At 41.0% G+C, this 22,321-nt stretch overlaps 1 protein-coding gene across 1 annotated transcript in view; it reads right to left on the bottom strand.

Annotated features, from left to right (window-relative positions):
• Nucleotides 1-22,321, bottom strand: part of LOC126484876 (uncharacterized) — a 199,396-nt gene that overhangs the window by 107,146 nt on the left and 69,929 nt on the right. The gene's annotated exons all lie outside the window — the stretch shown is intronic.

The following is a 22,321-nucleotide window of genomic DNA, read 5'->3' as shown; positions in this document are numbered from 1 at the left end:
TAAACTTCCACGCAGCCGAAGACGAAAAAATTACTCCAGGATCTGGACGAACGAGTGCAAATATCTTCTGGGGGGGAGGGGGGGGGGGCAGCTCCAGTCATACTTAGGTTATCATAGTTACAATAACTGCATCATAATCACTGATTACAGTTTTCATGTCGACATTCTCAAACAGGCAATTACAATTCATAAGTATTACAGAAACAAAATATGTGAGAATAGCATTAATATAAAAGCATAATTACTACATTCATTTATTTTACATAAAACTGCTAAGCTTAATTAACAAAATGTGTCAGCCATTTGCTTTCTTATTCAGATTTTCACTATATTATTGAAAAATTCTTCTAAGGAATAATAGAATTTCTGTACAAACAACTTCTGTAGCTTTTATTTCAGATGCCCTAGCTCCAAGCTGTGGATTTATTTCATTCTTAGATTGTTGTAACTTTTCCTGTCCATGTATTTTGGGGTTTGTGCATATAGCTTGAAATTCCTGAATGACATATTTCCGTAATGTTTTAGATTTTGAACTTTCAATTCCAAGTAGATTTCAGAGAAGACAGTTAGTACTGTTTTGTAAGATGCCTATTCATACTCATAAGTTTTAAAATTGCAATTATTCCAGTTGTTGGTTGAGTGGTAAAGTCACCTCCCATGATGACAATATGACTGGGAAGAATATGTATAAACTTGAATGTCACATAAACATATTGAGTCACAAGAGTGATACTTCTTGTTGAATAATGTATTTATGTCCCATAAGGATCTGTACTGGTTCCACTAGTATTCACAACCTACATAAATGATCTTTTGGTTCCTTTAAATATGATTTACAGACTGTGATGTTTGCTGGTGACACAAGCATAATAATAACTGGCCCTAACTTTATGTTACTGGAGACAGTTGTGATGGTAGGTGAACAGGACCTAATCTGGTTCACAGTAAACAGCTTAAGTTTTAATCTCACAAAATTCATAGTTTTCAGTTTCAAGTAATCAAAAATGACTTGCTAGCAGCAGAACTAGACATATATGGTGTTATACTAAATGAAACACTACAGTACCGTGACAGTGTAGCAGTTTGGGCCAATGTAGCTTTGCATGTGTATGGCAAATGTTGCCAGACTGGGAAATGAACTCAGCATAATAAGAAATCTTGCTCAAAAAGAACTGGAGCCTTTCAGGTTCTTGGGCACCAGTAGGTTGATGATGGCTTTGACATGCTCTTCTGAAGGGGCAAGGTCACCTTTGCTCATAAAATATCCCTTAAAATCACTTTGTTCCAGTTTTCAATGAAGGCCATTCACCACAAGTTGGTATAAAACTCCCTCCAGATTTTGTAAATGCTTCTTTCACATGAAGCCTGTGACCCAGATGTCATTAAGGTGGTATACAGTACAGGAAATGTCCTGAATCAACTGCTCTAAAATATCTTGGTGTAGTTGAAATCTGAAGAGGAAGTGATTAAACTGGTATAGCCCAAAGGGGGTGTTGAGAGAAGAGAAGTCGCATCCATTGGCAGCTGCAGGTATGTGTTGTGCAAGTTCACACACGAAAAATACTGGCACCATGACAACTTCACCAGCAACTCATATGGAGGCAGAATTGCATACAATTCCATGACACAGAGCACGCTGACCATCTGTTTAATATCACCACAAAGGTGCTGTGCACAATCTGGCATCTGAATTATCACAAGGGTTAGCCCATTGGCTCAACAAAATAGGAGAATGATGCACAGGTTCTTCCAACACTGCAACTTTGTCTTGATCTTGTCATGCATGATGAAGGGAATTTGATGACAGTGACAAAATTTAGGTATTACAGATGGCTTAAGGGAGATATGTGCCTCAAAATGTTCTGCTGAACTCACAGTATTACCAAACAGCTGATTGTACAACCATAGTAAAGAATAAAAATCTTGAAAGGGGACTGCTTGAGACATTAAATGCACTTTGTCAATTATCTGGAAACCAAAAACAGAAAAGGTGTCTAACTCAAAAATATTTTGCACCAACAGTGAAGTAACCACTAACATTGTAAGTTTACATTCCACATTGTTATAATGTCCAGGAGCAGAGAACTGCCTCCTGAAAGGAATATAGTTCTTACTATAAAGACACCACTTATGCAGTGGCTGTTGCAACAGAGGACAGTCCAGAGCATGTGTGTGTCTAAGTTAATCATGTGACCGAAACTCTTGTGTCTGCCTGAAACTCAATTTGTTGCCTTCCACTGATTGTGAAGCAGAAGGTACTGGGACAATGCTTGTGGGGTGTTGGAGGCAACCTCCAAATTGAGAGAAAGCACTTGGGCCTTTAATGACTGCCCTATGGCTCATCAACTGGGACAAGCTGTTACTAAATGGTGTACTTTGCAGCATACCTCACACATGGCATCTACGTGTGGGCAATACTGTCGAATACAAACAATAAGGGCAGGTTCTCTGACTTGCCCATTGAGCCTAAAAAGGTGTGGAAGGAAACTAATGCTGAGAATCTGAAGAATGTGATGAACAAGAACTATAATATTGTGACTGAATCGAGCCCACTGAGCCTGATGCGGGCAAAGACAGGCAGCGCCTTGATGTCCCTCCACTTGAATAATCGATGGTGTCACTATACAGTGGGTTAGCAGAAGGTAAGGTCATGTGACACATCTTGTGGGGCACTGGGGTTGTTTACCATGACTGTCTAACTTTACCACCTGCCAAATGTCAGACAGTATGTTCTTTGCTGCTACTGTAAGTTCATGTTACTCTGCAATCTTAGAAACTTTGACCGAAGAAAATTCAGACAATGCCACTGTTCTAGTTTGGAGCTCAAAGTCCAGTGTTAACCAGATGATCACATCCCTAATTAGTGAGGCCACATATGAGATTGCACATTGGGGACACTTGAATCTGCACTTCTGTGAGAGACCTCAAGGATTGCTTATACATGCCAAATTTGGATGTCTGGAGTATTTGTGGTCCTGATTAAGCTGTCACTGAGCCACCAACACACGGGTTTGACGACCAAAATAATGTATAAGCACTTGGTATAAAAACTCAAAGTTAAGTTCCTCAGGGCCTGTAGAGGGCTTCAAATTCTGCACAGTTTGTACAATCCTACATTGCTAGACAATAACAAGGCAGCCTTATCAACTTGACTGAGGTGTCTTAAATGCAAGTGCTCCTGAAGACACAACTACTCCCGCCAGCATCGCAAAAATGCTGGCCCACAGTCACCACAATTTAATACTATGAAAAAGAAAAACGCCACATGCTTAAGAACACGCTGTGTTGCCAATTTTGTATCCGCACAGGTGTGGAAATGCTGTGATACTGTCACTGACAGCACAAAATGTTACTGTACTAGCTGACAGTGGCTCGAGTACAAGAACAGGGCAATGAATGTGGGAAGAGAGAATGAAACTTGATGTGCAAGTAAATCTACGGAGGAGCAGAGAATCTAAACACTGCATAGAGACAAGTACAGAGCAACCACAATGCAACTGGTGTGTGAGATTGAGTAACTAAGCACAAGGAAAACACAGTATGGCACAAGGCAAAGGCCAGGTCTGAGGTAGTTGATGTTAACGTAAGAACTACTGTACCAAGCCTTTTTCTGCTGGCAGATAAACACCTGAGTCAGTGGCTCTGACCATGCAATGCCTCACTCACACCCTCCATGTCAGCATTCTATCCTATTCAGGTGTGACACCCATGTCAGCTCAGATTAGCTCCATCCATCTCAATATCTTACATCAAATTTAAATTTAGGCACTTAAGAGGAAAATGAAAGTGAGAGATGGCAACAGATCAAGGGTAAATTGTGGATAGTTTACAGATCTCATTCAGTGTCACAATCAATAATAAATATGTCTCATTACCTGATGTAAGAGAAGAAGAGCAGCAGAAGACAATAGTGTGCTGTGAGCTGATAGAAACAATATTTCAGGAATATCAAAAGTGGAGTCAGATAGTGGAAAGTTTTTCAGTTGAGTATAAGTTATGGGACAGGTATTGGCCAATAGCTGGAGAAAAAGGTAGAACCAGGATTCCAGGTGATGCTTGTCATTAAGAACATAAGCTTTTTATTAAGACTTTATTAAACACAATGTGTACATAGTATTAATTAGTTAACTAAAGTTATCATCATATGCACAGTAAGATAGTGACAATGATTTTTCTTTATAGTCACTGATGTGATGTTTATTGCAAGGTCTTCCACATACGGTGCACTGACAATTGTCAATGATGTTGTGATTCCCTTAGTTGAGCATATTTGGTGATGCAGTCTGTGGGCTGCCACCCTCACTTACATGCAGCACAACTGGAAACTGGCTTCCTTCCATTCATTATTTGTCATTACTGGGGTGCTCATCAGTCGGTGATTTATGCCTTTTACTTTTTACCACCTGTCTTCCAGGAGTCAGGTGCTTTGTTAGGTTGATAGCTGGGCCATGGTCTTGGTGTATCGTTGGTCGGTCGTCCTACTGGACGACGCATTTTGGCTTGCCGATCGTTCATGTGTCGGCTGTGTGTGTGTGCATGGACTCCCGATTTGTCTGCATCCATGCTTAGTTACTGTTGGGTATCATTCAGGTCTTTGTGCAAGTGCTTGTCAGGGTGTGTGTGAAATCTGTGTGATTTTGATTGACAAGTTATTTTAAATGTTATCGGCGTATTGGCTCTGAGAGGTCTTCAATGCAGAAGCAATGCCTGCCAAGATGCAGATTATTCTGTTTTTGAATAGTCCCAGAGCTGTTCTTATGGATAGTTCATTCAGTTTCTTTATCTCAAATGTTGCCTACTTTAAGAAGATTTAGACAACTAAGAATTTAGATGAGGAAGGATGAGATACTGATATATGGGCAAGCTGGCAACATCCTGGCGAGGAATGTAAGGTAAAGTATTAAATTATATGGAACAGTGGCCACTCTAGGAACAGCAGCTGTGTACAGAAATGTCTTGCTGAGGTTCTGCAGTATCATTATCAACCTTCACTTAACAGAACTGGGCAGCAGATTAAATGGCAACTGAGGGTGGTGCTGCTGGCTACAGTGAGAACTTATATGAGAGCTGTGCCAGTTGGCACCATTGGGAAATGGGAATAAAATAGTATGGGAAACAGTAATAAGGAGGGAAAAGTTAGGTTAACAGATATGTAAGCTGATAAAAAGTCTGTACATATTTTTGTGAGAGAGGCTTCTATGGGTTAATCACTTAATTCAGCAAAAAAGTACCGAATGAAATTAAAGCAAATGGAGTATTCTTAAATAAATTAGGTTCTGTAAAACTAACTGTTTTACTGTACTTACATAGGTGTCATTTGAATACAGAAACAGAAATGTTAGGGAGTACTATAAATTTGCAGCTTTCTACAGCAGAAGCAATAAGGACAAGTAGTTATCAAGAATGTAAAAATGATCATAAATTCAAAACTAAAAAGAGAAGTAATTTTTGAATGGAAGAATAATGGAAGAATGTGTATGTGAACTGATACTTCGAAACAGCATACTTCTGTTATTAGACTAACTTCTGCATTTAGGTCTTTCAGAGGATCTTCAAAAAATTTAAAACACAATCTTGATAAGGGGCAAACAGTAGTTATTGATGATTTCAGTATAAATTTTGTGGAGGGTCTTAGCGAAAACATGATACGAAAATATTACTCAATACTCACAACACCAAATATTACTTAATAGGGAAATATTACTTAACATTTAAAATCTAATTTCAGTTATAAACTTTCCTATCATAATTATGCAGGACAGTAGCACCTTATGAGAACAGTGCTTGAGAATTTATTACACAAAAGTGACATATCATTTGGTGCCCCACACCCATTTTTTTGCACAAGCAACACATCATTTGTCACCCCCACCCCCATACATTACTTGCCATTCCTTGGGCTCTTGGGAAAACATTTAAAAATAAAGCTAACCTAGTGAGCATGGAAATAGTTTGTCTTTACTACTAATTTTTATAACCCGTGCACAAATTTTGTACTAGGGCACCTCTGGCCCCCTCTCTGCTTGGTGCCCCAAGCGGCCACTTACACTGCCCAATATGAGAAAGTAGCCAACACAGTTAATGTCCATCCAGAAAAACTCTGAATTTAATTCATTTATTATTGAAGGTATTCGAAATTGACCTATGCTGCTGCAAGAAAATGCATAGTTTTGTCAGCAAACACATCTTGTTTCACTGATGTAAAACATCATCAATGACTTGTAGTGAAATCATTTAGAATCTGGCTTGCTATCTAGATCTAAAAACAGTTTGTTGCAAAATATGATGATTTTATTTATTTATTTATTTATTTCTGTAGTTTGATTTTATTTACGGTATTTTATGCCTGATTTTTGCTCACGTAAGTAAGTGTCAGAAGATTACTCATATTTGAGGTATTCCCTCATTCAGGACTTTCACGTATAATTCATTGGCTGAATCCAGAAGGGTTATATCTCTGTAATCATTACCTTTGTTTTTATTGTCCTTGTGAAAGACAGATATTTTGTTGGCTTTCAGCTGCTATTTTGGTACATTCTTACTTCTCAAACATTTATTAAAAATGTGAAGAAGCCTTAGATACAGGAATACCCCTTCATATTTCCATGGTTCCATATTAATATCATCTAAACCAATGGGTTTTCTATTCTTTTTAGCTTTTAGAGCTTCTGTCAATATTGATCAGGTCTTTTGTCATTTAGTTCATATTATGCCTGAATTACACTATCATCACACCATAGTTCTTTATAATGAACTATCCACTCCTTCTCTTCTATATTATTGACATGAATGTGAGTCTTTTCTTGTCTGTTGAGTGTTTTCATCACTTCAAGTATTTTTAGAGGATGATACGTGCCTAAACGCAATCCTATATAGAGATGACTTAACACTGATTGCAGAGAATGAAGATGACCTTCAGATGGGATTGTATAAGTTGCAGGAGATAGCCTTGGAACCAACTGAAGTTGTCTGTAGGCAAAAAAAAAGTGATGGCATTTCTGGGCATGCAACCAGTGAGATCAAAAGCAGTTTTTAATAGCAAAATCTTGAAGCAAGTTAAACACTTTAAATGTTTAGGATGTGTCTTTATATATAAATAGTACCATGATGTGGAACAAAAACTAAATAAATTTACTTCCTCATGTGGAATGATTGCAGAATAAAACCAGGAATGAAAGCCTGTTGAAATTTTACAAAACCACAGCAGTACTTCTGGAAGTGAAGCAATGATCACAACAAAAAAATCAAGAAAGTAGAATACATGCTCAAGAAACGAAATTTTTAAGAAGAGTGGATGGATATACAAGAGAAAATCATGTAATAAAACAAGATATATTGAAAGATTTAAAAATATATAACTTAAATTAAAAAATTAAAAGAAGAGAAAATGCACAATATGGGCGGTGAATGTCTCCCAGTAAATGCTCTCAGTTATAAATGCAGTGGAAGAAGAAATGTAGGAAGGCCATACAATAGATTGAGTACCATTACAGGAAATATGTCTAGTTTATGAAACAAAGAAAGAAACAGAGGCAAAGAATGATTTGGATTCTTTACTGTGTTCTAAGACGTATCCAGGAAAAGCATTTACTATTGTTTTAGAGAATGTCTTGCGTGCCAAGCACTTACAAAACCATATTCATGCCAACTGATTTTTGAGTGAGTAAAGCCTCCTTAAATAATGGCATTGTGACTGAGAAACACATAATTGTGAGTTTTAGTTCTCTTTAAAGTTGTTGGTTACATCTAGGGCTGGGTCTGATGAACAGTAGAAGAATCCTTATTTAAAGTTTTTGCCCATCCTTGATACTGACTCTTGTCTAAATAATCTCACATGCAGCTTCAATTTCTGTCTTATTGGATTTGAGTTTTGTCTCTTCTGATGAATAAACAACCTGCATCTCTCATTACCTTTTGTTCTGGTACACACTTTGACTTATCCTTAAAATCTCAGTGATGTCAAACTCAGGCTATAGGAAATGCCATGGTACAACTCACTATGGTTAATTGGTTGTTCAATAGTCTTGCTCTCTTGTACTATGTTACTTGCTGAGTGCAGGGCTCTAAACGGGAAATTTTTTGTGTTTCTTAAGTATAACAAAAAGAGACTTATTAAGATTTTCTGATTAAAAATACTTCTGTCCAATTTTAACAGACACCACAATGCTAAATAAGAGACTACCAGTGACAGAGAAGGAAGACATTGATAATCTCCTTTGGATGCACAAGATATCTTTAGAATCCAAACTATCTCCTATGGGCTTGAACATGGTAAAACTGTAAATATTCAACTACTAATAACGTAAAAACACACACACACACACACACACACACACACACACACACACACACACACACACACACACACACACACACGCGCGCGCCTGTGTGTCAGTGAAAGAAGATCGTCAACAATTGCAGTGAGATTGACATGGGTGCTTCGCATGTCTAGCACAACCAGTTCTGTAACATGATTTTGTATGTGTCTGTACGACAATGCCTTAGTGGTGTCATACCTGGGTATATGACTATTTACTGAACTTGCAGCCATTAGTGCTTCGCATTTGGGATCTGGCAACAGTGCAGCCAGGTATTAGGGATCTTATTTTGCCGACTCTACTATTGGAAGTCATCAATCCAACAACGTACCTGCTCAGGTACTCTGTATGCATATACGAGGTGCATTCAAGTTCTAAGGCCTCCAATTTTTTTTCTCCAGACAGGAAAGAGATAGAAACATGCGCATTGTTTTAAAATGAGGCTGCGTTCATTGTCAATATGTCCCAGAGATGGCAGCACCATACGGCAGATGGGATTTTACCGCCAGCGGCGAGAATGAGAACTGATTTAAATACTTAAAATGGCGACGTTTTCCTTACTTGAACAGCGTGCAATCATTCGTTTTCTGAATTTGCGTGGTGTGAAACCAATTGAAATTCATCGACAGTTGAAGGAGACATGTGGTGATGGAGTTATGGATGTGTCGAAAGTGCGTTCGTGGGTGCGACAGTTTAATGAAGGCAGAACATTGTGTGACAACAAACCGAAACAACCTCGGGCTCGCACAAGCCGGTCTGACGACATGATCAAGAAAGTGGAGAGAATTGTTTTGGGGGATTGCCGAATGACTGTTGAACAGATCGCCTCCAGAGTTGGCATTTCTGTGGGTTCTGTGCACACGATCCTGCACGACGACCTGAAAATGCGAAAAGTGTCATCCAGGTGGGTGCCAAGAATGCTGACGGACGACCACATGGCTGCCCGTGTGGCACGTTGCCAAGCAATGTTGACGCGCAACGACAGCATGAATGGGACTTTCTTTTCGTCGGGAAAATGCGAGAAGTGTCATCCAGGTGGGTGCCACGAATGCTGACGGACGACCACATGGCTGCCCGTGTGGCATGTTGCCAAGCAATGTTGACGCGCAACGACAGCATGAATGGGACTTTCTTTTCGTCAGTTGTGACAATGGTTGAGACGTGGATGCCATTTTTCAATCCAGAAACAAAGCGCCAGTCAGCTAAATGGAAACACACAGATTCACCGCCACCAAAAAAAATTTCGGGTAACCGCCAGTGCTGAAAAAATGATGGTGTCCACGTTCTGGGACAGCGAGGGCGTAATCCTTACCCATTGCTTTCCAAAGGGCACTACGGTAACAGGCGCATACTACGAAAATGTTTGAAGAACCAATTCCTTCCTGCACTGCAACAAAAATGTCCGGGAAGGGCTGCGCGTGTGCTGTTTCACCAAGACAACGCACCCGAACATTGAGCTAACGTTACGCAACAGTTACTTCGTGATAACAACTTTGAAGTGATTCCTCATGCTCCCTACTCACCTGATCTGGCTCCTAGTGACTTTTGGCTTTTTCCAACAATGAAAGACACTCTCCGTGGCTGCACATTCACCAGGCGTGCTGCTATTGCCTCAGCGATTTTCCAGTGGTCAAAACAGACTCCCAAAGAAGCCTTCGCCACTACCATGGAATCATGGCGTCAGCGTTGTGAAAAATGTGTACATCTGCAGGGCGATTACGTTGAGAAGTAACGCCAGTTTCATCGATTTTGGGTGAGTAGTTAATTAGAAAAAAAATCGGAGGCCTTAGAACTTGAATGCACCTCGTACATTGTCAAATAGGTGACGGGGCGGAACTGTACCCAAAGTTCTGCGGAAGTTAAGGCACGCAATTCGAAGTCTACTGCCTTTTCAATCTCGTGAATAAATAGGGGAAGCTGAGTCCTTATTTGTGCATCATTTGCTGCTACTGAGATGATGAAAATGTTTCGTAATTGTTTGAAATTGTGTGTAAAGGTTGATACAAGTCACTAAGTTCTCTCTTTCTCAATGACTGCATGAGTAAAATCTGAGTATTCGCACGTCTTGGTCTACAGTTGTGTTTCACTCCTCCCCCACTCTTCCTCCCACGGCGATTCTTTTCGGACAGTATGTGATCCCAGTTGATTGAAATTGGTCCAGTGGTTTCGGAGAAGATGTGGAACATACGTACACCCATACATTTTTATAATATGTATGAATATATTTTTCCCGTGGTTCGATTTTGATTAAATATAACCTATACGGTGCCCTAACTAACGGTGCCCTAACTATACTTAAGATATCAATGAAAACCTCGTAAAATCTATCCAATAGTTTTGGAGATTAACGTGTTGGAAGAAATGGACAGACACTAGTACAGTTGTAAAACTACCTAGTCTACGATAGACTACCATAAGCAATGTTGATACGGTGCTCTTAGTTTCGGCTAGTGGGTTTGGTCAGTTAAGGTCGTTCCCGCGTTACCTGTACATAAGGTGTGTTGCATACCAATCGAGCGTTGCCTCATAACAATTGCTTTTCTTTACATGTGCGATCAGTGTGTTACTAGATTCCCCAATAAACCATAAGCGGTAAACCGTCTAGAAACTAAGTGAGAATACATAAAGGGCCGTGTAACCTACGAAAAACTCTGTTCTACATAGTTATCTTCCTGTTTTTACTTAAAAATAAACGATATGCATAGAAAAATTGAACTTACCAGCGTTTAATTCAGGTTTCATTCGAACACTGCCCATTTTTAACGTGAAACAGAGGGATGTTGTAGTTAAAACAAAGAAAACAATACAGATTTATAATACAGCGCTAGAAAACGTAATTTCTTCAACAAAAAGGTAAAATTAAAAAAGCGCAAAACACAAATGTATCCAGCATCGCTTCAACACTTAAGTTGAATTTATGCAAAACATGTTTGTTATCCATAAACAGCTTCCACATATATCAATGATAACAGGAAACTCTTGCCTTTGATCATGATGGCGAACGTTCTATTGGGTATAAAAGGACAACAGTTATATATATATTTTTTATGTTTGTCCTTGTACACTGTACTTGGGTCAAAAGTAATTGCTTTGGCTACATAAAAGCGCAGAAGTTAAGCGATCAACAATTATTACTTATAAAATGCAATTCATACTTATTGTAAGATTATAAAATACACACTGGACTAATGCTGAACGATGTGCGGTTTAATGATGGGGGGGGGGGGGGGGGGAGGGGAGGGGGGAAGGCGTCGTAGGTACCCTGTTTCTCTTACACATTCATTTATGTTTTTTTCCGTAACAGTGCCTTTTTTTCCTATTTTCGTTTCGTTCGTGTTAGATTTCACCCATTAGATCCACAACTTTCGACATGGGAAAATTCGCTTGGCCATTTGTCTTATGAATAAGACGTGGACGCACTCATTTCAATAATGACGACATAATATCCAGTACTACCGCACCCGTTTCTGCCTAGTAATTAGATATACCGCTCTCATTTCACTACACAATTATACGTGTAAATTATACCTGATTTGAATTTATATCAGTTTACCCTTTGAAAATGTCCACGCAATATCTGACAATTCCAAGAAGAATCCAGACGTCTAATAGACGGTAGCTGTTCGTAACATAGGGATGTTACAAACAGATGAGGCGCCAGAAAATATCTGAAAACTCAGAACGTTCAAAACTTCAAACGTCCATAACTTAACCCGTGAATTGGTGCATCAGTAATCTCATGGACAGTATTTGGAAGCATCCGAATTAAAACTGTGGTTAACTTATCTTAATTTAGTTTTTCCTTAGTTGGTCTCAGTAGTTTCTTCTGTAACCCGTCTATGTTTGTAAACTGAAAAGGAACACTCAGTTGCTAACGAGGTAACCCTTGAGAAGACTTTGAACACTAAATTAAAAAATTACTTTTGCACCACTTGTTTAGAGCACTTTTTCGCATATTTGACATTTATGTTCTATTCGAGTTGCTAAAACCCGATAAAAATGTAGTTACTCATCCGAGTTAGAATGGATGAGCCCAATTACGGACTGTGAGTGAAAAGAGCTTGTGGTCACCAGCAGGAATCTTTTATTTGCACACTTCCCCTCCCTTTCAATTTACTTCCCTTTCAATTTACTTCCAATAATGAGTGGCTTTTTATTTCCACTACATTTTCTTGTATTTCGGCGCATCTGGTGTAGTTTCCAAACATCCAGCTTCATATCTTTGAATGTGTCTAACAATACACAAGGTACAGACGAAAGAAATTTTGCGATGAGAGTTTCATGTTAAAAGCGAACACTTTGTATATGTAGTAACACTGGCCTGTTAGTTCAGAATTCACCAAGGAGCGGTTATAATTTGAAGAAAAACTGAAGAACTTATAATCTCCGCTTGCTACTAAAGATGAACAGTTTTATCTCAAAGGAAAGAAAAACCTTACGACTTTTCGATATATCTCGATTTAATACGTGGGTCTTTTCTAGAAAATACGTACTTACTCTCGTCTGATAGCATATATGATGCGATTAATTACGAAATTCTAAACTGACTTTACATGTTACTTGCACTATTCTGTAGAAGCCTCAGAATCCTACGCTGTATCACGTCAGCTTGCTTGTCATAGCAACTAATATGCAAAGTAATTTGCTGAAGTGAACATTTTGTGTTGCAATTTGGTGATTATAATAACAGAGTAACTTCCTGGGCAGTGACAACAGAAGACTTGTAATTTTCTACAGTGCACTAAAATAATGATGAATTAGAACTTAGTATTTCTTATATGAGTTTCCGAAATGCATACGTGATGCACCACATATTCATCAGCAAAAAAAAAAAAAAAAAAAAAAAAAAAAAAAAAAAAAAAAAAAAAAAAAAAATCTAAATCGTTTCGTCCTCTTCTCATTCTTCTCTCATACTTCGTAGAACCGTGTAGTAGGAGAAAGACAGCTTGATGAGCTGAAAATAAAGTTCCATCAGTATTCTGCGAATGATGTACACAGGCATGCAGTGTAAAATACAATGTACTTCAATTTACTTTCAGTAGTTGATGTATACACTTAGGGTTGTTAAAGAAATAATACTAATAACGGAAGATAGTACAGTGTTTATCGAGTAGGAAATGTGTTTCATTTGTAGGATGTAGGAAAATTGCTTTCGTCCAGCAGTAATTTCAGAAGAGGGACTGGAAATGTCGGGAAAGAATTTACGTTTCAGAATATAGCTGATGCTTCAAGTACATGTGCCAGTTGGCCATTGCTAGTAACGCCTGTCGTTATTTTCAGGCCATTGACGCGAAGAGTAGTGTTTACCGTCCTATCCATAACTAGGTCATTAGCGTAAGCTCGCACTGGATGAGGATGGGCAAGGAAATTTGTAATGACCTCTGACAAGACTTAGTTCAGCATCAGACCCGCACACAGGATTATTTTTTGTTTTTCGGGGGGGGGGGGGGGGGGGGGGGGACGTTTTTTGCATTCTCCCTTCTACCTTTCAATTTCCTTCCAATAGTGAATGGCTTTTTATTTCCATTACATTTTCTTTTATTTCGATGCGTCTGCTGCAGTTTACAAACATCCAGATTCAAAACCTTTGAATGTATCTAATAATACACAAGGTATAGACGAAAAAGGTTCTGGGATCAAGTCAGAAATGAACATTGTGTGCAAAGCTGATTGTCTACTGTAATGCCTTGGAAACAATGTTGGAACGTCTTGGTTATGGCATAGTCTGGGCGAGATGTAATGCAGGTCAATGACAGCAGAATCAATGATAACAGGACACTCTTGCCTTTGATCATGATGACGAACGTTCGATTGGTTATAAAACAACAACAGTGGCTATATATATTTTTTATGTTTGTGCATGAATACCGTACTTGGGTCATAAAAAGTTGTTTTGGTTACATAAAAGCGCAAAAGTTACGCGATCCACAATTATTACTTATATTACAATATCATATTTATTTTTATGTTATTATATAAATACAGATTCGATTAAACCTTTTAATAGATCAAGAGGTGGATAATAACTGATCTTCCGCTCACGACTGAAGGTTGAGGTTGGTACAGGAAGGACAGAAAATACTTGAAGCAATATAAATTTCCGTTACTTCACGTCTATGGTAACAAATTTCTTACCCACAGATTACCGGTTTCAGTCTATAATGGCCAACTTCAGATCTGCAGCAAAATATGCGATAACATAAATACGATAGTAGATTGTCTACAGCGTAAAACAATAAAACAGACCACAATGAAAACTACTACTGACATACATATACATTTGTGCGCTTTAAGACCGAAGAGGAATGCCTGTTTTATAAAAACAATGCCCTCATGTTCTGCAGCCATAGTGGCGTCGTCAATGTTGAACGCAAAACAGCGTCAGTGCTGTCAAATATATATAAATAACAGCATAAGCAAGAATCATCTTGTCAGCAGCACTACTGTTCAAAATAAACTGCTGTACAGTAGCCAAGAGATGTTTGTGTTGTAAGTTCACCAGATGTCGCTACTGTAGGCATACACAAATCTTCACGGATTAATTGAAAAACGTAAAATAAAGCTGAAACAATCGGTAAAGCTTTAATGGGCTTATAAGGTATAAGAGGCATTACAGTAATAAAAAGCGATGAAATAAAACACGACAAAAGTTAGACTGCTAAAAGGAGGAAGAGTTAAGAGACAGTGATTGACACATGCTCAAGTGCCAATATTATAGATAATGACATACATAATAAACAGCTTTCATAGTACACAGAATTATATAAAACACAAAAAGTAGCTAAAGAAGCCACAATGAAAGAAAACATACTGCCGCACATAATCAGCGTCCTCTGTTAGCACTAAAGTCAGAATTATGCATAGGCTAGAAGTGGTTAGAGGAACGTGACCGCCAGAGGGCCCCTCTTACTCTACCGGAATGCCGTTGCAAGAAAAGAATGATAAAACTCCGCACCAGTGCATGCGCAAGATTATCTAGTTAATACAGTATATTATATAAACAGAGAAGGGACAAGAAAATACTACAGTTATGCGAACAACGTACGAAAACGAAGTCAGTATGTAAGGCATTCTATACTAGATGAAACTATCGACAAACTACACTACTGGCCATTCAAATTGCTGCACCACCGAAGATGACGTGCTACAAACACGAAATTTAACCGACAGGAAGAAGATGCTGTGATATGCAAATGATTAGCTTTTCAGAGCATTCACACAAGGTTGGCGCCGGTGGCGACACTTAACAACGCGCTGACATGAGGACAGTTTCCAACCGATTTCTCATACACAAACAGCAGTTGACCAGCGTTGCCTCGTGAAACGTTGTTGTGATGCCTCGTGTAAGGAGGAGAAATGCGTACCATCACGTTTCCGAATTTGATAAAGATCGGATTGTAGCGATTGCGGTTTATCGTATCGCGACATTGCTGCTCGCGTTGGTCGAGATCCAATGACTGTTAGCAGAATATGGAATCGGTGGGTTCAGGAGGGTAATACGGAACGCCTAGCTGGATCCCAACGGCCTCGTATCACTAGCAGTCGAGATGACAGGCATCTTATCCGCATGGCTGTAACGGATCGTGCAACCACGTCTCGATCCCTGAGTCAACAGATGGGGACGTTTGCAAGACAACAACCATCTGCACGAACAGTTCGACGACGTTTGCAGCAGCATGTACTATCAGCTCGGAGACAATGACTGCGGTTACCCTTGACACAGCATCGCAGACAGGAGCGCCTGCGATGGTGTGCTCAACGATGAACCTGGGTGCAGAAATGGCAAAACGTCATTTTTTCGGATGAATACAGTTTCTGTTTACAGCATCATGATGGTCGCATCCGTGTTTGGCGACATCACGGTGAACGCACATTGGAAGCGAGTATTCATCATTGCGATACTGGCATATCACCCAGCGTGATGGTATGGGGTGCCATTGGTTACACGTCTTGGTCACCTCTTGTTCGCATTGACGGCACTTTGTCAGTGGTCGTAACATTTCAGATGTGTTATGACTCGTCGCTCTAACCTTCATTCGATCCCTGCAAAACCCCTACATTTCAGCAGGATAATGCATGACCGCATGTTGCAGGTCGTGTACGGGCCTTTCTAGATACAGAAAATGTTCGATTGCTGCCCTGGCCTGCACATTCTCCAGATCTCTCACCAAATGAAAACGTCTGATCAATGGTGGCCGAGCAACTGGCTTGTCACAATATGCCAATCACTACTCTTGATGAACTGTGGTATCGTGTTGAAGCTGCATGGGCAGCTGTACCTGTACACGCCATCCAAGCTCTGTTTGACTCAATGCCCAGACGTACCGAGGTCGTTATTATGGCCAGAGGTGGTTGTTCTGGGTACTGACTTCTCAGGATCTATGCACCCAAATTGCGTGAAAATATAATCACATTTCAGTTCTAGTGTAATATATTTGTCCAATGAATACCCATTGATCATCTGCATTTCTTCTTGGTATAGCAATTTTAATGGCCAGTAGTGTATATATAACAGAGGCGTTCAGTGACTGAAGTTCTCCTCCCAAACACCCAATGTGGCTTTCGACCTTCTTTCTATGTCGATGACCAAATCCTATGTCTCACTCATCTCCTCTCCTTTACCTCCAGCTTAACTCCTGTCGATCTGCCATTTTGTCTCCTTGGCGCCCGCTCTCCTGTTTAAACTCCAGACCTATGCCCTTCCTGTCAACTATGTCCATCTGCTTGCCTCCTTCTTCTCCCACCGCCCCTCCTATGTTAACATCCATAATGCCGATTCCCGCACCTTCTACCCCTCTGCGGGTGTGCCCCAGGGCCCTGTCCTTTCCCCTGTCGTCTTCCTCCTGTACACGGCAGTTATGCCCCAACCCCACCCTGTCCCCCTCCAGTACACCTCCTGCAGTATGCCGATGACACTGCATTCCTTGCCCTTGCTCCTACCCTTCAATGGTCCCAACGACTTCTCCAGAATCACCTTGACCTTTTTGCCATATGGCATAACCAGTGGCTCCTGAAAATCAATCCTTCCAAGACCCAGGCGATTATCGTAGGTCATACCACTCGCTCCTTCTGGCTCCTTGATTTCTCCCTTACCATCTGCGCCTGTCCTGTCCACCTCTCGCCCACCCTCACCTACCTTGGCCTCGCCACAGACTATCACCTCACCTGGATCCCTCATCTCCGCTCTATCCAATCCCAAGCCCACAACTGCCTCCGACTCCTCAAACTCCTCTCTGGTTGGACATGGGGGTTGAACCTCTCTACCATCCTCCACACCTTAAAATCCTTAATCCATCTCATTCCTCTGTTATGCCAGTCACACTTGGATATCCACCCCCCCCCCCCCCAAAATTCTATAAGTCCCTCCCAATACTCAAGTGCCACACACTTTGGCTCACCTTCTGTATGTGCCTCCTGTCCCCCATGCAGATCATCTACAACCTGATTCCTTTCCCCCATCTGCTCCTTTCCCTCAAACATATTTGTGGCCTCTACACCTCTTGCCACATTGATCCATCACGTCCCCTGGTTGCTTCTCTACTCTCCAACCCCCAGGCTTCTGTTGCGCCTTTACTGTTGTGTCCACCTTACCCTCCACCTCTACACCCTTCATCTCCTTTCCCAAGGTGGCTTGCGTCGACTCCCCCTCCCGGATGATGCCCTCTCTCCCTCCATTTATCCCTCCTACCAACTCTGGTCCTCACCTCCCCCTCCCTTCCTCTGTCCTTTTCCCAGACTCGCTCTCCCTCCCTTCAATTCCGTTTTTCCCTTCCTACCCTTTTCCCCTGCCCCCCTTCTCTCCCCTGAGTCCTTTTGCTCTCCCCTCCACTGGATTTCCCACTTCTTCTTGTGTCCGCCCAGTCCCTCCCTTTTACTATGTCTCCTTCCTCCGTCAGCCCCCCTTTTTCCCTTTCCTCTCCTCCCCCCTTTCTCCCCCACCTTTTCCCCCTCATCGGTCCGGGTCCTCCCCCCCCACCCCCTATCTGCCACCATGTCGCCTGTATAGTGCTGTTTTAAGTGAGTGTTCAGTGTTGTGTGTCCTCTGTCAAGGTTGCGAACAGCCACCATACTGTCGCCACTTGTGTTTTTTTATCTTGTGTGAAAAGAAACCAGACTGTCACTGTGTTCTTGTAATTGTACCTGTTTATTTACTATGTGTTTTAATCAGCATCGCCGACCGTTTTGGTTTTATATTTTCGTCGTAGTTTTTTCTCCATGTTTCAGTTTTTAAGTAGGCTGCAGAGTGGCATATTGTGCTGCTGCCAGCCCGCCCCACCTCTGGGGGGGAATTGAAATCCAACAAAGAAAAATAAGAAGACTGAAGTTAAACATTGTGAAGCAGAGCAAAGTACGTAAGGGCATGAAATCGCTCCGCAGTTAAGCAGTTTTGTTGGTTCTTTCATTTTTTGCAATGTAAATTTCAAGCTTCTCTAAGAAATTAACAGAAGGGTCTTTTCCCACTCTGTGGAGAATACGCATACAATTCTTAATGCTCCCTATAGAATGACCAGTTTCAGATACTTCATACGTAAAGCACACAAATGTATATGTCTGTCAGTAATACTTTTCATTATGATTAATTTATTGTTTTAAACTGTAGACAATCTGCTAGTGTACTTATGCTTCCTCATATTTTGCTGCAGATCTGAAGATGGTCATTATAGACTGAAACTGGTAATCTATTAACAAAAAGTTTGTGGCCATAGACGCAAAGTAAAGAAAATTTATTCTATATTCGGGTCACTGTCTTATTTGCTACAGTGTCGCAGCTTTTGAAAGATTTGAAGCAGAATGTTGGGAAGAGAGTCTCCGAGCGCGTCCCTAATGTTTCGATTGCTTTCTCCGTTTTGTCACTCTCATCAACATTTTCCCATTCCTTATTCCTCTTATAAGCCAGCTCAAGGATCTAATAATATCTGGTGTCTATATCATCCACGTTTGCATCACCAAAATTTGAGATTAAATTTGTGCAATAACACTTCGTTCTCTGGAAGCAACCTTAAATATGCTGTACAATAATATTGCCCAGTTATAACGACTGCCTAAGGGCCACGATATATAAAGATGAGCGATTAATTCTGTCTGACATTGTGCGTATTAGGACGTACTTTCAAATGCTATACGGTGTAATTTACTGACACACACTGGTGTGCAAAAATTGCGGACGGAAGTTACTTTCGGATGATGAAACTTGAACTACACATGGGAAGAACTGCTACGACATACAAGGGTCACTCCAAAAGAAATGCTCACTATTTTTGTAAAAATACAGTTTTCATTCTGCATGTGTGGAAGTTTTACAGTGCGTAGATACATCCCTCCCGCTTGTTTTCAAACTTAGTTTAACCTGTTCCCATGAGTGGCGCGTTCACAGCACGTCTTCAAGATGGCTGCTACGTTTGACGTTCGTCAGAAGCAACGTGTTGTCATAGAATTTCTGTGCTGTGAAAACAAGACAGTCCGAAACATCCACAAGAGGTTGAAAAAGGTGTATGGAGATCCTGCTGTCGATCGCAGTACAGTTAGTCGGTGGGCAAGCAGGTTACATGATGAAAGCTGGCACGACAATATTGATGATTGTCCTCACAGAGGCAGGCCTCGTACTGCACACACTCCAGACAATGTGCAGAGAGTTAACGAACTGGTGACTGCTGACAGATGCACCACAGTGAACTAATTGTAACGCTACGTTCGGATAGGGGAAGGAAGTGTTTGCAGAATAGTGTAAGTGTTGGTGTTAAAAAAGGTTTGTGCCAGGTGGGTTCCCAGGATGTTAACAGTGGCTCACAAAGAAACAAGAAAAACGGTATGCAGCGAACTTTTGGAACAGTACGAGAAAGGTGGAGATGAATTTCTTGGAAGAATTGTGACAGGTGATGAAACATGGCTCCATCATTTTTCACCAGAGACGAAGAGGTAATCAATGGAGTGGCATCATGCAAATTCACGCAAGGAAAAAAATTCAAAACCATAACTTATGCTGGAAAAGTTATGGCTAAGGTGTTTTTCGATTCCGAAGGACTCTTGCTTGTGGACATCATGCCAAGTGGAACCACCATAAATTCTGATGCATACGTGATGGCACTGAAGAAACTTCAAGCTCGACTGAGTCGTATTCGACCACATCGGCAAAAGCAGGATGTTTTGCTGTTGCACGACAATGCACGGCCACATGTCAGTCAAAAAACCATGGAAGCGATCACAAAACTCGGATGGTCAACACTGAAACACCCGCCTTACAGTCCTGACCTGGCTCCATGTGACTATCATCTCTTTGGGAAACTGAAAGACTCTCTTCGTGGAACATGGTTTGAAGATGATGACTCCCTTGTGCATGCTGACAAACAGTGGCTCCAACGGGTTGGTCCAGAATTTTACCGTGCGGGTATACAGGTGCTGGTCTCAAGATGGCGTAAGGCAGTTGAAAGGGATGGAAATTATGTGGAGAAATAAAAATATTGTTCCTAAAGGATGTATCTACACACTGTAAAACTTTCAAACATGTAGAATTAAAGATGAATTTAAAAAAAAAAATAGTGTGCATTTCTTTTGGAGTGACCCTTGTAGTTCTGGAAGTAACTGAGAAAACACACAATGAGACGAACAGAAAATCCACTTCTATTCAAAGGCGATAATTACACTGAACATCGCGATTTATGTTGGTCCACTGGACATTATAAAGGGCGTGACATGGTTCTTAATAGGGTGTTTAATCACCATGGATAACAAGGTACGCTCTGAAACGTCCCCCCATCCCAGCTGCAAGGTTGAAGAGAAGTTCTGATGGCAGGGTATTCCACTACTCAGCCAGCGAGTGTGACAACTGCTGGGTGGTGGTGCATGTGGACAGGTTCCAATACGTCTTCCCAAAGCATGCCATCTGCTCTCGATGAATTTAGGTCGGGGGCATGGGTAGGCCAGTCCTTTCTCCGAATATCCTGTCGTTGAAAGCGCTCTTCCATCACTGCTGTTGGATGTGATCCACAAAAATGAAGTGAAGTTCGAAAGCAACGAGGAAAACATACACACGGGGAAGGAGTACAGTGTCACAAGAACATTGACAGGTGCATGTGCCGTGTTCAAAGATTTAGAGGTCAGTACGCCCATGCAACATTATGCTACCCCTCATCATAACACCTGAACCACGAAAACAAACATGTTCTTGGGAACATTACGTGTTCCCACCTCTCGCCTTATGAGGACAAAAATGGTTCAAATGGTTCTGAGCACTAAGGGACTTAACATCTGAGGTCATCTGTCACCTAGAACTTAGAACTACTTAAACCTAACCAACCTAAGGACATCACACACATCCATGCCCGAGACAGGATTCGAACCTGCGACCGTAGCGGTCGCGCGGCTCCAGACTGAAGAGCCTAGAACCCCTCGGCCACACCGGCCGGCCTTTTGAGGACAGGTCCAGCATTGTCCAACTGGTCGTTTTGGTGGCCCAGGCGTCGTGGTGTGCAGAGGCATAATGTTACATGGACTTAGTGACCTCTAAATCTTTGAACACGGTACACTCACCATTCACGTTATTGTGACACTGTACTCCTTCCTCATGCGCAGTCGTTTCGAACTATGCAGATGCAGGAGCTCTTGCAACCAGTAAATACTGACTTGGTTGTAACACGACTCTCCCGCAGAGTCCAGACGTGTTGCGTAAGAGTCACGAGGAAAGTGTTGTGGTGTCGCTCGAATTTTGTCGCCAATGACAAAATTCGAGCGATACCATCACACAGTAGTAAATAGACATTGAAAGGAGGCCTTTGTGGATGAGGAACTTACATTGCAAATATAAGAGAATCACGAATGGCATTGGTAAAGTGCAGAATGAAAGCTCAGAGGAGATTTTCCCTGTATGTCCACAAATACTAGCGCCTTACAGAACCAACAGTTTGTCATCACATCAGGATACATCGTGTACAAATTTTATTTTCGTTTTTATTCCACAATACAACGCGATGTAAGGCGTCAGCCGTTGGGACTATAACAATCACGGT

The sequence above is a fragment of the Schistocerca serialis genome, chromosome 6 (assembly GCF_023864345.2).
Source record: "Schistocerca serialis cubense isolate TAMUIC-IGC-003099 chromosome 6, iqSchSeri2.2, whole genome shotgun sequence".
Classification (NCBI taxonomy): domain Eukaryota; kingdom Metazoa; phylum Arthropoda; class Insecta; order Orthoptera; family Acrididae; genus Schistocerca; species Schistocerca serialis.
This window is presented reverse-complemented; position numbering and strand designations above follow the sequence as displayed.